The sequence below is a fragment of the Bos grunniens genome, chromosome 17 (genome assembly GCF_055505025.1).
Source record: "Bos grunniens cultivar Pamir isolate PY7600 chromosome 17, Bosgru_T2T1.0, whole genome shotgun sequence".
NCBI classification, from domain to species: domain Eukaryota; kingdom Metazoa; phylum Chordata; class Mammalia; order Artiodactyla; family Bovidae; genus Bos; species Bos grunniens.
Genome location: NC_141181.1, coordinates 49,202,000 through 49,215,155, shown reverse-complemented (window position 1 = coordinate 49,215,155; position 13,156 = coordinate 49,202,000). Strand labels below are relative to the sequence as shown.

At 44.2% G+C, this 13,156-nt stretch overlaps 1 protein-coding gene across 1 annotated transcript in view; it reads left to right on the top strand.

Annotated features, from left to right (window-relative positions):
- Window positions 1-13,156, top strand: part of TMEM132C (transmembrane protein 132C) — a 453,869-nt gene that overhangs the window by 21,189 nt on the left and 419,524 nt on the right. The gene's annotated exons all lie outside the window — the stretch shown is intronic.

Below are 13,156 nucleotides of genomic sequence, written 5' to 3'. Positions count from 1 at the left end.
GATTCTACCTGCACTGTCAACTTCTTTTTGTGTTTTTAAATCACAAACAGTTCCTCAGCCTTTGTCTTTCCTCATCCTGAAGAGTGCAGGCCAGTTTTTTGGTAGAATGTCTCTCCATTTGATCTGTATTGATTTTGAAGTCACAGCTGTATTCCGTTTGAATAGATCTGGCCCTCTGGACACTGGGTTCTGAGTTTGGATGATTGTCTATTCGGTGTCATCTTAGTATTAATCAGGCGTCACCAGCAACTCCTGAAGGATGCATCCTCTCCTTTAATGTCCTGGCTAACATGGCAGAGGGGCTTCCAAGGGGGCCCAGTGGTGAACAGGCCGCCTGCCAGTGCAGGAGACACGAGTTTGATCCCTGGGTCAGGAAGATCCCCTGAAGAAGGAAGTGGCAACCTACTCCAGTATTCCTGACTGGGAAATCCCATGGACAGAGGAGCCTGGCGGGCTACAGTCCATGGGATCGCAAAAGAGTCGGATACAACTTAGCGCCTGAACAGTAACGACAATAACATGGCAGAAGACCCCAGAAGCCTACTCTTAGGAAATCCTTTCTCCTGCCTCCTCCAATCCAGCTATTTCTGGGATGGTCTGACCTCAAGGCTGCTTTGTTTCTTCTGCTCCCACCTCCTTACCGAATTCTGTTGCTGGGAGTCTCTTAGAGACAGACATTTGGGGGCACAGCTGGCTCTGTGGCTTGGGTCCCACACTCCCTCCGGCTGCGGGGAAAGGATCCTACACTCCGTTTTCCTGGCACAACAGAGTTTGGGTTGTGAGTTTTTTTTTTTTTTTTTAAAGCTAGTTTTGGTAGCTCAGCTAGTAAAGAATCCATCTGCATTGCAGGAGATCCTGGTTTGATTCCTGGTTTGGGGAAATCCACTGGAGAAGGGATAGGCTCCCCACTCCAGTATTCTTGGGCTTCCCTGATGGCTCAGCTGGTAAAGAATCTGCCTGCAATGCGGAAGACCTGGATTCAATCCCTGGGTTAGGAAGATCCCCTGGAGAAGAGAACGTCTACCCACTCCAGTATTCTGGCCTGGAGAATTCCATGGACTGTATAGTCCATGAAGTTGCAGAGAGTCGGATGTGACTGAGTGACTTTCCCTTTTACAATGTAATCTTAATTAATTTATTTTTGACTGTGCTCAGTCTTCATTGCTGCGTGGGCTTTGCTTGAGGTGAGTGAGAGCTACTCTCTAGCTGCGGTGTGCGAGCTTCTCACTGTGGCGGCTTCTCTTGTGAAGCACAGGCTTTAGGGTGCTTGGGCTTCAGCAGCTGTGGCCCCCATGCTGTAGAACACAGGCTCAGTAGTTGTGATGCATGGGTTTAGTTGCTCTGAGGCATGTGGGATCCTCCTGGACTAGGGATTGAACCCACGTCTCCTGCATTGGCAGGCGGACCCTTTACCAATGAACCACCAAGGAAGCCCTCAGCTTGTGAATTTATGAGGATATTCAGAAAGGTGAGGGGACCACGGGAGACCCTGTGTTACTGCTGGGAGCAGTTGTTCTGATATGCTGCTGGGTCCAACTCCGCTCCAGTCTGAGAAGCCTGACACACACCCCTGTACCCAGGTGTCACCTGTTATACAAGCCCCACATCACAGACTTGTGTTCAGTGACAGTTGAAGGGGAAGAAAGTTCAGCTCCCTGCTTCTCCCCACTGCTGTTGCTGCCCCAGGCATAAGCCGCCTTGCCTGGTGTTCCCGCTGCTTCTGGAGAAAGTGCTTACACATTCCTGGTGCTCACACCCTCAGGACGAACATGTTAGTTTTCAGACACCAGGGAATCTAAACCCATATTTAGGGAAAAAAATAAAGTTCCCATCTCTATGGGTCATTGTCCTGTTAATACATCCATTTGCCTAACTACATAAAACATAGGACCTCTTCATTGGGTTAAAGGTGACGTCACATTTTCTCTAGGAACTTAGGGTCCTTGGTGTGGAGGGGGCAGCTGAAAGCACACAACACACATACACACACACGACATCACACACACACAAACACAGACTCATTTTGGAGGATTTTTTGGAAAGAAAGGAGGTATGGCCAAGAGGTGTATTTAAATTCCCATCTTCAAAGACAGAAAATTGCTCATAACTTTTAAATCAGTATTTTCTCATTTGCAGTTTATATTCTGTGATTCTCAACAATTCTTGTCATCATTAGCATCATCCATGCTTCCATTTACTTAATGACGGTCTTTCTCTATATCAAATCTTTTAATCTGAGCTTTGCCCTAAGCGGTACTTTCCACGAAAGTCACTGTTTTACGTGCTAATTGTGTTTTCCCCCCAAAGAGTAAAATACATAACTGCTAATATGTTTAAAAGTCCTTCTGCCTTTACCCCAATTTATCTCAGACTCCAAACCTTGGCAGATTCTGGCCTACAGGGCAGCAGCAGCAGCTGGCAATAGGCAGCTTTGATAACTGTTGCTGTTTTTCCCCATGATCCGAATTTTCTGATTGCCTCCACTGTCATATAACTTGGAACCAGGGCTTCAAGACCAGGTGGAAGAATGATTTCCTAATATTCCAAGAGAGTGAGTTTGAAAGCAAAAAAAAGGAAGTCTTCTTTGTCACCATAGACACACAGTGGAATGCTTGATTGTAGAACACGGAATCATAAGTGACGAGTTATCATACCAGGAGGTTCTCCCATTAAACTGCCATCAGTTTGGAGGCTCCTCAGTTGGGTGTTGAATTGCTCCAGACGTGGTTCTTATCCATATATGCAGTATCAAAGACTCAACTGTAAACATATATGCTTTTTTCAAATAAGTCTAAAAACCCAGAGGTTTTTCTCTTCGCCTTCTCTCAGAGGGATATACCTTTCCTTAAGACTCCTATTCCATTGATGAATTATTTTTTTAAATGTATCTCTTTGGCTGCACCAGGTCTTAGTTGCAACATGAAGAATCTTTGATCTTTGTTGAGGCATGTGGAATATACTTCCCTGACGAGGGATGGAACCCGAGCCCCTTGCATTGGGAGCATGGAATCTTAGCCACTGGACCACCAGGGGAGTCCCCAAGACGTCTCCTTTCATTGCCTGATGTTCCTTCCCTCCAATGCTGAAGATGAGGCTAGGAGCAGCCTTCTCAATTGAGTGAATGGAGCTCTTCCTTGAGTAGGAGGAACTGAAACTGAACAGACGAGAGACAATGAAGTGTCTTGATGGGGTTTGAGTCCCTGGGTTATTTCCTGTTTTCTTCAAGGCTTGATTCCTATACCTGGGTGATGTCCCTGGAGATGCTTCCACCAAGCCCCTGTGCTTGTCTGCCCTCAGGCCCATCCCTGTTTCTCCCAGCTCACTTCTGCATCCCTGGGAACTGGACCTCCCAGTTCCCTAAACACCACGTCCATTAGGAGACAATGAAAAGGGCTCTAGAAAGATTGAAGGTGAGAAGCCAAAGAATTCCTTTCCTTCTCTTGCTTTGCTTCTCTCACTGCCTGTGGCTCAGGGCTGGGTCTTCTTAGTGACTCTGGTGGCCACGAGGTTGCCCCACCCTCTGTGTCCTGTTTGGTGCATTGGGCCTGGCCCTGGTCTCAGGGACACCACTCCCTGCACTGTCCCTCCCTCACTGGGGCTGGTGATGGCTCCTAGGGCTGCTGGTAGCTGGCTGCTCACTGTCCGTCTTTGGCTTCTGAGCTTTTGCATCCCTGTGTCATGAAGTCTTTGTGGTCCAATCCTAGTGTGAAAATAACTCCAGCAGTTTCTGTTTTTCCAACTGGATCCTGACAAAATCCCCGTTTTTTTTTTTTTCCTCACTCAGGTTCAAGTTTGCTTTCTGCTTCTTGCAACCGAAAGAAGCCTAACCAAAAAGGGTATAAGGAAATATACTTAGATGAGGCCCTTGGACATGGCCTATCTTCTTCAGGTTCCAGCCCTTCCCCACTCCCAGCCTGAGTTTGTGTCAGTGAAAAGGAGGTCGGTCATCCTGCTAGTGCCCACATGGAGCAGATGTGCGAAATGGAGTTGTTTTGTTTTTCTGCTGGCTCTGCTAGAATGTAAGCTGCCCAAGAGCCACGGGTTTTGTTGCTTTCATCTACACTGAATCCTCGGTGCCTGGAGCAGGGCTGGGTACACAGTAGTGTCAACTGAAAAAAATACACACAACCTAAAACTTAAGAATTGTGTTTTATTGGGTGGACTTGCTAAAGACTCAACCCCAGCATACAAACTCAGAGAGCTCTGAAGGACTGCTCCAAGGAGGTAAGAGAGGAGCTGGGATGTGTAGTTTTCCCAACAAAAACCAAGAAGTCAGAAAGTGGAAAGATTACTGTTAGTTAAAGAAAAACAGACATCTCAAGTTAATGAATTTAGTGCTTTTTATGGGAAGAGACCGGAGAAGGCAATGGCAACCCACTCCAGTACTCTTGCCTGGAAAATCCCATGGATGGAGGAGCCTGGTGGGCTGCAGTCAATGGGGTCGCCAAGTCAGACACAAATGAGCGACTTCACTTTCACTTCTTGCTTTCATGCATTGCAGAAGGAAATGGCAACCAACTCCAGTGTACTTGCCTGGAGGATCCCAGGGACGGGGGAGCCTGGTGGAGCCTGGTGGGAGTCTATGGGATCACACAGAGTCAGACACGACTGAAGTGACTTAGCAATGGGAAGATACAAGAGACTGGGCTCATTGAAATCCTTCCTTTGATATGCATCTCAGTTATCCCAGGCCAGTATGCTGCTTCTCTCCGTCCTGAATCCCCCGCAGGGTGCTCTGTCAACATCCTTTGTTTACTCTTGGGGCAGGCTACATTCTTCATTCACAGCAGACTTCTTATTCAAACCTGTTAATTAGGGCTTTCCTATAGCTCAGTGCTAAATAATTCACCTGCCAGTGCTGGAGACACCGGAGACTTGGATTCAACCATTGGGTCAGGAACATCCTCTGAAGGGGGAAGTGGCAATCCACTCCAGTATTCTTGCCTGGAGAATCCCATGGACAGAGGAGCCTGTGGGCTACAGTCCATGGGATCCCAAAGACTTGGACATGACTGAGGACACATGCACATTAACCAAATGCCTAGGAAAGCAGTGAAATCAACTTTAATATAATACATGGAAGAGAATAGACGCTCTCAGAGTACATTACACATGGTAGGTCTGCAAATTCTGGGTGTGGGGTGTGTGTGTGTGTGTGTGTGTGTGTGTGTGTTTTGGCTTGCATTGTAAAATATACATCTTATAAAAGAGCCTAAGAAAAAAGTTTCAAAGCCAAGGATCAAGACTTCAGGTCAGGTCCTTGCATGTAAACAGTAAGGAGTTGTGTAAATCTAGCATGTAGTTTCTCCTGAATTTTTCTCCATCAGCATCACGAATCTCCTTTTGCATCAAGGTCCCCAACACCTCTCTGGCATTAGCACGCATCTCTCCCCAGTGTATACCCTGCTTTCTGACTTGTCCAGTTAACTTAATTCTGCAGTCTAGATTACTGTTTCCTGCAAAAGTGCTCGTTTGTTCACCAACTTAAGATTTTAAAAACAAAAGCTTTTAGTGATAAGTAAGAAAAGTCACAGTGTATGTAGATTTTCTGTCTTGCCTTGAATGCACACTATCACTCCTTTTACCCAGAGCTTTTCCATTAATTGGAAAAAAAAATCTGCCCACACTGGGGGGCAGAAAAATTGTATTTATTGTACAATTGGCTCCGTATGGAATTTTGAAACACTGGGGGGCTACTTGAGGGCACCCTGTCTCTCTCTTTTTTTGTAAATAAAAACAGGACCAAGACTTCCTGGTGATCCAGTGGTTAGGACACTGAGCTCCAGTGCAGAGGGTACAGTTTCAATCCCTGGTTAGAGAACTAAGATTTCACACGCTGCAGGGCAGCTAAGCCTGAGTACTGCGACTACGTACTGAGCCTGTGTGATCTGGAGTCCACGAGAGGCAACGAAGATCCCAAGGGCTGCAACTAAGACCCAGCTCAGCCAAATAAGTAAAACAAAAATAAAATGTCAAAAAAAGAAAAAAGACTCTGAACTCAGGGGGCATAGGTTTAATCCCTGGTCATGGAACTAAGATCTCACATGCCACACAGTGCAGATAAATAAATAAACTAAAGTAAAATAAAATAAAAATCTATCTGTTACCTCATCTTTATCCTGGATTTACTTTTAAGGAAAAAAAAAAAAAACAGGATTGATTGCTTTTTCATCTTTAAGGATTTTCGTATGCTGCTGAAAGACGATAGAAACTTGAACTTGTTTTTGTTTGGGGATAACATCTTTTCAGAAGTGGGCTCATTCATAACCTTTCAGGTTTCTCATTGTCTTTGTTTTCCCACCTGCTAAGGTCAGGGATAATTCCTGACTATGAGGAATGAATTTTCTGGTGAAGATTCAACCTCCCTCAGAACAAACGCCAGCATCTATCTTTTGCATCCTCCCCATCACTTCCCTGGGTTTTATTTTAATTGCTGCTCTCTCGAAAAGAGCAATTCTTATTAAATTATTCATGCTGGTATAATGTTTATGTGATCAGAGTAATTATTATAATTATGCATTGTGAATTTTCATAATTAATTACCTCACTCAGTTTTCATTTGGCACAGAATCTTTCCAGAGGGAATCAGATGATCAGATCTCCTGGGGAATTAGGATGAAATAGAGTAGGCAACCTATCTCTGGTTTTGCTAAGTAGCAGCAATTTTAGGCATTCACCTTGAGAAATGGAGTATCTCCTGCAAGAGACGCAGGTTCGATCCCTGGGTCAGGAAGATCCCCTGGAGGAGGGCATGGCAACCCATTCCAGTAGTCTTGCCTGGGAAATCTCATGGACAGAGGAGCCTGGTGGGCTATAGTCCATCGGGTGACAAAGAATCAGACAGGACTGAAGTGGCTTAGCATGACTTAGTTGTGGCAGATCGGTGAGCAAGGATGTCATGGCTATCAGGGACTGCGGCCCTCCAGTGCAAGTTCGTGAGCCCTGGGGGCACTCACAGAGAAGAAGAATACCTGCTACTTGGCAGCCATCAGACTGCAGCCACTCCCTACGGTGAACCCCAAGGAAGTTCAGGATGTGAACACACAGGGTACTGGCCCCACATTGCTGAGGTGAATGTGAAAGGAGTGATTTCAGTGAGCCCAGACTCTTGCATATTCTCGTACGTAGAAAATTGCTAAATTCTTTAACTTGGGATATCTGACTTTCTTTAATTAACAATAATCTTTTGATGTTCAGATTAACTGCTGTTTGCTGTAAAACTTCCATATAACCTGGCTCCTCACTCTGCCTTCTTGGAACAATTCTTTTAGGGTCACTTGAGATGTTGCCTCCTGGACTTGAAGTCCTGAAAATTCCCACCTAATGAAATATAACTCTTAACTTTTAGATTATGAGTATTTCTTAAATCAACAACCTCCAAGAATGGGGGTGGGGGGTGCGGAAGTGTCATGAAGAGATGTAGAAGGAATGGAACAAAAATTTCAACTCTTTATTACTCAACAACCCCCTGTATTCTACCAGGATATCTTTGGGCAACTCACACTGCACAAGATATCCTGGTAGAACAGCAGGATTCAAGGGAACGGCCACATGACTCATGTCCCATGATGCTCTTGACCAATACTGGTCCCTGGAATGCTCTTCTCACCCAGATCTACTAAAAGCACCTAACAATAGTCAACAACAGCGAAACCACCCCCAGGACTCCTGGGAGACATTGCTAAGGACATGGTCTTCAGCTAGTTTTCCTCCTGTTTTGGTAAGAGTATGAAATACAAGCAGCTGGGGGAGATGGCTAGTGGCGTCCTGAGCATGGAGAGACACTGGATGTCTGCCAGTTGCTCCTGTAGTCACACTTAGAATATTTAACATTAATACCACAGTTCCTTCACTTTTGGCTTGTATCTGTGGAACCAGTGTTTGCTGTACATGCTGAGTCGCTCAGTCATGTCTCCACCCTATAGACTGTAGCCTGCCAGGCTCCTCTGTCCATGGGATTTTCTAGACAAGAATACTGGAGTGGACTGCCATTTCCTCCTCCAGAAGGTCTTCCTGACCCAGGGATTGAACCTGAGTCTCCTATGTCTCCTGCATTGGCAGGCGGATTCTTTACCACTCAGCCACCTGGAAAACCCCAATATTTGCTGTGAACCCCAAATCAATCTCTCATGGAGGTCTTCCCAAAGACCTTTCAGCTCTGTTTAGTTCATCTCAGCCTCAAACTGACTTGAGAGGAATTTAACCATCGTCCTTCCCATGTGAAAGATGAGGTCCCTGAGATGCATAAATGTCACAGAGAAAATAAACAGTGGCTACATTGAGCTTCTGATATCCAAGGCTGTCTCTGCAACAGCCTACCCCCTTCCACTCTCCACTAGGTGTGATCCAAACCTTTATTTGACTGGCAGGTATTTTCCTCCAGTCTTAACGGAGGAAGCACAGACTTCCTCCTGTGCTTATCAGTTCCCTCAAGGAATTTTTCAGTTTTAAGCACCACCTTGGTAACAGTGAACTCAAGTTCACCGACCTGTCTGTCTTTATCCATGCAGATACTGCACTGTTAAGATCTTAGTTAGTTGTCCGTTTTTCTGTCTGTACCCTCCATTCTATGGTTTCTTGAAGACAAGGACCTTGCCTTGTTAATGTTCATATCTTTAGGATGCTGTCAATTAAGATTCTGATGCATAGTAAGTGAGATACCTCTTAGAAGAATGCATAAGCATGGCTTTCCTCTGTCCCTCTCATTGTCTCCCTTTCTTCTTTGTGTTCAAGCCTCTCTCTCTCTCTTGTTTCCTATATTTATCGCAGGAGCATCATATTTTAGAGAATATTTGATGATTTGATCTGCAGAGCTTATGTTCTGAAACCTGAACCCAAGAGAGAACCCATTGGGGCAGATCCAGTATTTAGACCAGAGTTTTGAGTTCAGGTGTCACCATGAATGTGCTTTGAGCTGCAAGTAAAAGCAGCTGTAATATGACCTGGTGCAAAGTCCAATAGTAGAGAAGTGCCCATGTTACTTGAGTCTGTGGCTTCTTTCTAAAAACCCATTTTGTTCTGTTTTATTTTTTGACCGTGCCCCATGACATGTGGGATCTTAGTTCCCCAACCAGAGATTGAACCCACACCCTCTGCAGTGGAAGTGCAGAGTATTAGCAGCTGGACCACCAGGGAAGTCCCTCTTCTGTGGCTTCTTGTTTCCCTCATGGTCAGCATCTTCTGGTCTCTTCCACATCATTGTCAGGACTGGCTTCATCCCCAAATTGGTTGGTCCTCATGGTCCTGGGATGGTTGCCTGTAGCATTTCAGGGTGCATAATTTATTATTATTTTTTGGCTGTGGGGAGAAACTGGCTTTTCAGAATTTTCTTTCAAAAATGGGAGAGAACCATCACAGAAGTCCCCTCTCTTCTTGTTTTATCATATATAAAACTCAGCGCCACTTCCTAGACAGTCACAGGGAAGGGAATCACGTTCTCTTAGGCAGATCAGAACCCACCGCTGAACCTAAGCACGGAGTTGGCCTTCTACCAGGTTCATGGCTATGACGGTGGCAGAGCGGAAAGTGAATAAAAATCAGCAGTAGGCAAGGAATTCATTTTTTTCTTGAAATGGACTCATTTCTTGAATTTAGCAAACAGACTTTTAGAATCTCAGGGTTTAATATGGAATCATTTCTTCAAATAGGCATTAAAATAAGTTGATAACAATGAAAGTAAAAGATATTTATCTGTGTGACATTTTCGGAGTCAGTGGATTGAGTCCAGACTTTCCAACTTGCATATTTCACGGAAACTCATCCTGTGATCTTTGGATGGAATGAAGCCCATGTTTTTACAGACGTGGGAGATACATGTATAATTCTGCCAACTAGCTTTTTTTTTCTCCTAACAGCAGTGGACCTATAGTTTTTGCCTTTTTAAACTTTCATGATTCTATAGGAAGAGTCAAGAGGTTATTTTCCAGGGTTGGACTGGCCAGCATTGCCTTGAAATGAAGAGCAACAAATAGAATAAATAACTGTGGTGTGAGAGATAATATAATATTGACTTCTTGCCTCTGGTTAATTTTCTGTGTTATGAACACAAGGCAGAGGTTAGGCTAGACGCGATGGCCCCCCGTTGACTTGGGGCCAGTCGCTGTGAATATTATAGGTTTGTAAACTCAGAAGGGCTTTAGTGTGGAGCCAGATTTATTTAAAGTCATAAATGGATTATTGGATTATTCCTTGGTCATGCCTCCAAGTCATTTATGGCCTCCTGCATGGCTTCAAGTCTTTAATAAGCTTCACCTCCCTGGGGTAGTGACTGTCTTGCCTTAATTAATGCTTAATCTCCCCCCATGATGTTTCTCCTGCATTGGGTTAACATTTAACTGTGGAAGCTGGCTAAGGAGGCACCCTGGGTTTGAACTGAGAAGATGGGAAAGTAATTCTTAGTGCTCTGCAGAGATGTCTTTTTGGAGAGCTTGAAAATATCAACTGATGAGCACATTATTTTTTCTTTTTTTTTTAAGGTTCAATATCTATCTGAACTTTTTTCTTCTGACACTCGCAGGATGCTGAGGGAAAGCTCTCTTGACTGTAATACTTTGTTTTAATGTAATTTATTTTTAAATTTAAAAATTTAAATTATTTATTTGGCTGTGCTGGGTCTTAGCTGCAGCATGCAGGATCTTTTTTATTAAAAACAATGTTTATTTATTTTTGGCTGTGCTGGGTCGTCGTTGCTGCTCAGGCTCTAGTTGCGGCGAGTGGGAGTTACTTTCTAGTTGCGGTGGCTTCTCTTACTGTGGAGCACGGCCTCTCGAGCACGCAGGCTTCAGCAGTTGCGGCACGTGGGCTCAGTAGTTGCAGAGCACAGGCTCAGTAGTTGTGGTGCACGGGCTTAGATGCTCTGTGACATGTGGGATCTTCCCAGATCAGGGATCGAACCCGCGTCTCCTGCATTGGCCGGCGGGTTCTTTACCACTGAGCCACCAGGGAAGTCCTGGCATGTGATCTCTTAGTTGCGGCATGTGGGATCTAGTTTTTTGATCAGGGACTGAACCTGGCCCCCTGCATTGGGAATGTGGAGTCTTAGCCACTTGACTACCATCGAAGTCCCTGTTTGAATTTTAAAACCTGATCCTTAAACAGAGTTTAATAGTGGTGCCGGGGTTGAGGGCTGGGCAAGATGGGGAGATGTCAGGCCAAGGGGTAAAACTTGCGGTTTTATACGAGGAAGAAGTTCTGGAATCTGATATACAGAGTGATGACTGTAGTTGACAATCCTGTGTTGCATACTTGAAAGCTGCTGAGAGAATAGGCCTTAAATGGTCTCATTCCAAAAAAATATGTCAGGTGATGGAGATACCAGCCAACCTCACTGTGGTGGTCATCGTTTCATAAAATACACCTGTATCAAATCACCACATTGAACCCCTTAACCTTACAGTGTTATATGCTCATCATATCTCAGTAAAGCTGAGGGAAAAATAAAACATCATCCTACACCCTGGGCTTGATCCAATGCCTTAGAGACACCAAACTTGGAAACATATTATAGGTCCCTGCTCGACCACACTGCAACTCAAAATTAAAACAGTACTTAGCCATAAAACGAATGAGAGACACAGTTCAGCAAAATACTTATTTCCTCATGATTCTGACTTCAGTATCAAATGCTTTAAATTATGTTCCCCCTTACTTTAGGTTCCCTGATCTGCTTGCACTTGAAGTAACTGCCTGTAGGGTAATCTAATGCTTCATTTAGCTGTGAGTGTAGTTTTTAAATTTCTTAACTGAAGTACAGTTGATTTATAATACCATATTAGTTTCAGAAGTGCAGCAAAGTGATTCAGTTATACATATATATGCATATATATATTACACTATTATTATATATATTTTTTCAGATTCTGTTCCCTATAGGTTATTATAAAAAATTGAGTATAGTTCCCTGTGCTATACAGTGGATCTTTGTTGTTTATCTATTTTGTATATAATAGCATGCATTTTGGGAAGATTCTCTGGAGGAAGGAATGGAAACTCACTGCAGTATTCTTGCCTGGAGAAGCCCATGGACAGAGCCTGGAGGGCTGCAGTCCATTGGGCGGCACAGAGTCAGACATGACTGAAATGACTTAGCATGCACGCAAAGCATGCATGTTAATCCCAACCTCTTAATTTATCCTTCCCCTTTCCTTCCCCTGTAGTCAACATAAATTTGTTTTATATTTTTGTGAGTCTATTTCTGCTTTGTAAGTAAGTTCATTTGTATCATTCCTTTAGATTCTATATATTAGAGATATCATATGATATTGATCTTTATCTGACTTACTTCACTTAGTACAATAATCTCTGGGTCCATCCATGTGGCTGCAGTCCGTGCAGTCTTTAAGGTTACAAAGCATTTTTACATTTTCCTCCCGCTTTATCTTCTAAACAACTCGAGTGGGTGTCTCCACTTCTGCCCAAATCTCAGTTTAGGATGTTGTCAGAGAGAGCCTTTAAGAATGCACACCAAATCATGCTGTTCCCAAGCTTCACCCCTCCTGTGGCTCGCCGTTGCTCTGAAGATCAGCTCCCGGTTTCCTGTGTGGTCTGGTTTCTGTCTAACCTCCCCGACCTCAACCCCTGCCCCTCACCCCTCCCCCTAGCCCTCAGCCATCCTGCTTTGTTTAATCTGCCAAATTTTCTTCCTACCTTCTTCTGTTTCTCCAGGACAATTTGTTATTCTGATTTTTGTGTATTTCTTGATCTGTTTTCATTTTTATTTTGAAATAATTATCGAGTCACACAAAGTTTCGAAGTTGTGAAATCTAGTACAAAGAGCCCCTGTGTACCAGCTTTCCCCAATGGTTACATCTTGCATAACATCAGGACCAGGAAATTAACATTAATACAGTGCCTGTGCACTAAATCCCAGGTATACATTCCTGCAGCTGCCAGGATATGGAAGATACTGAATTCTGCCATCGCTGCAAAGATTCACATCTTTTGAGACTTCCCTGGTGGTCCAGTGGCTAAGACTCCATGCTCCCAATTCAGAGGGCCCAAGGTTTGATCCCTGGTCAGGAGACTAGATCCCACATGCCGAAACTTAACAGTTTGCATGCCACATTTAAGACCCAGTGCAGCCAAATAAATAAACTAATTTTAAAAATGAGCTTAATTCCTTTAAAAACGATAAGAGTCACACCTTTCTCCCACCTTT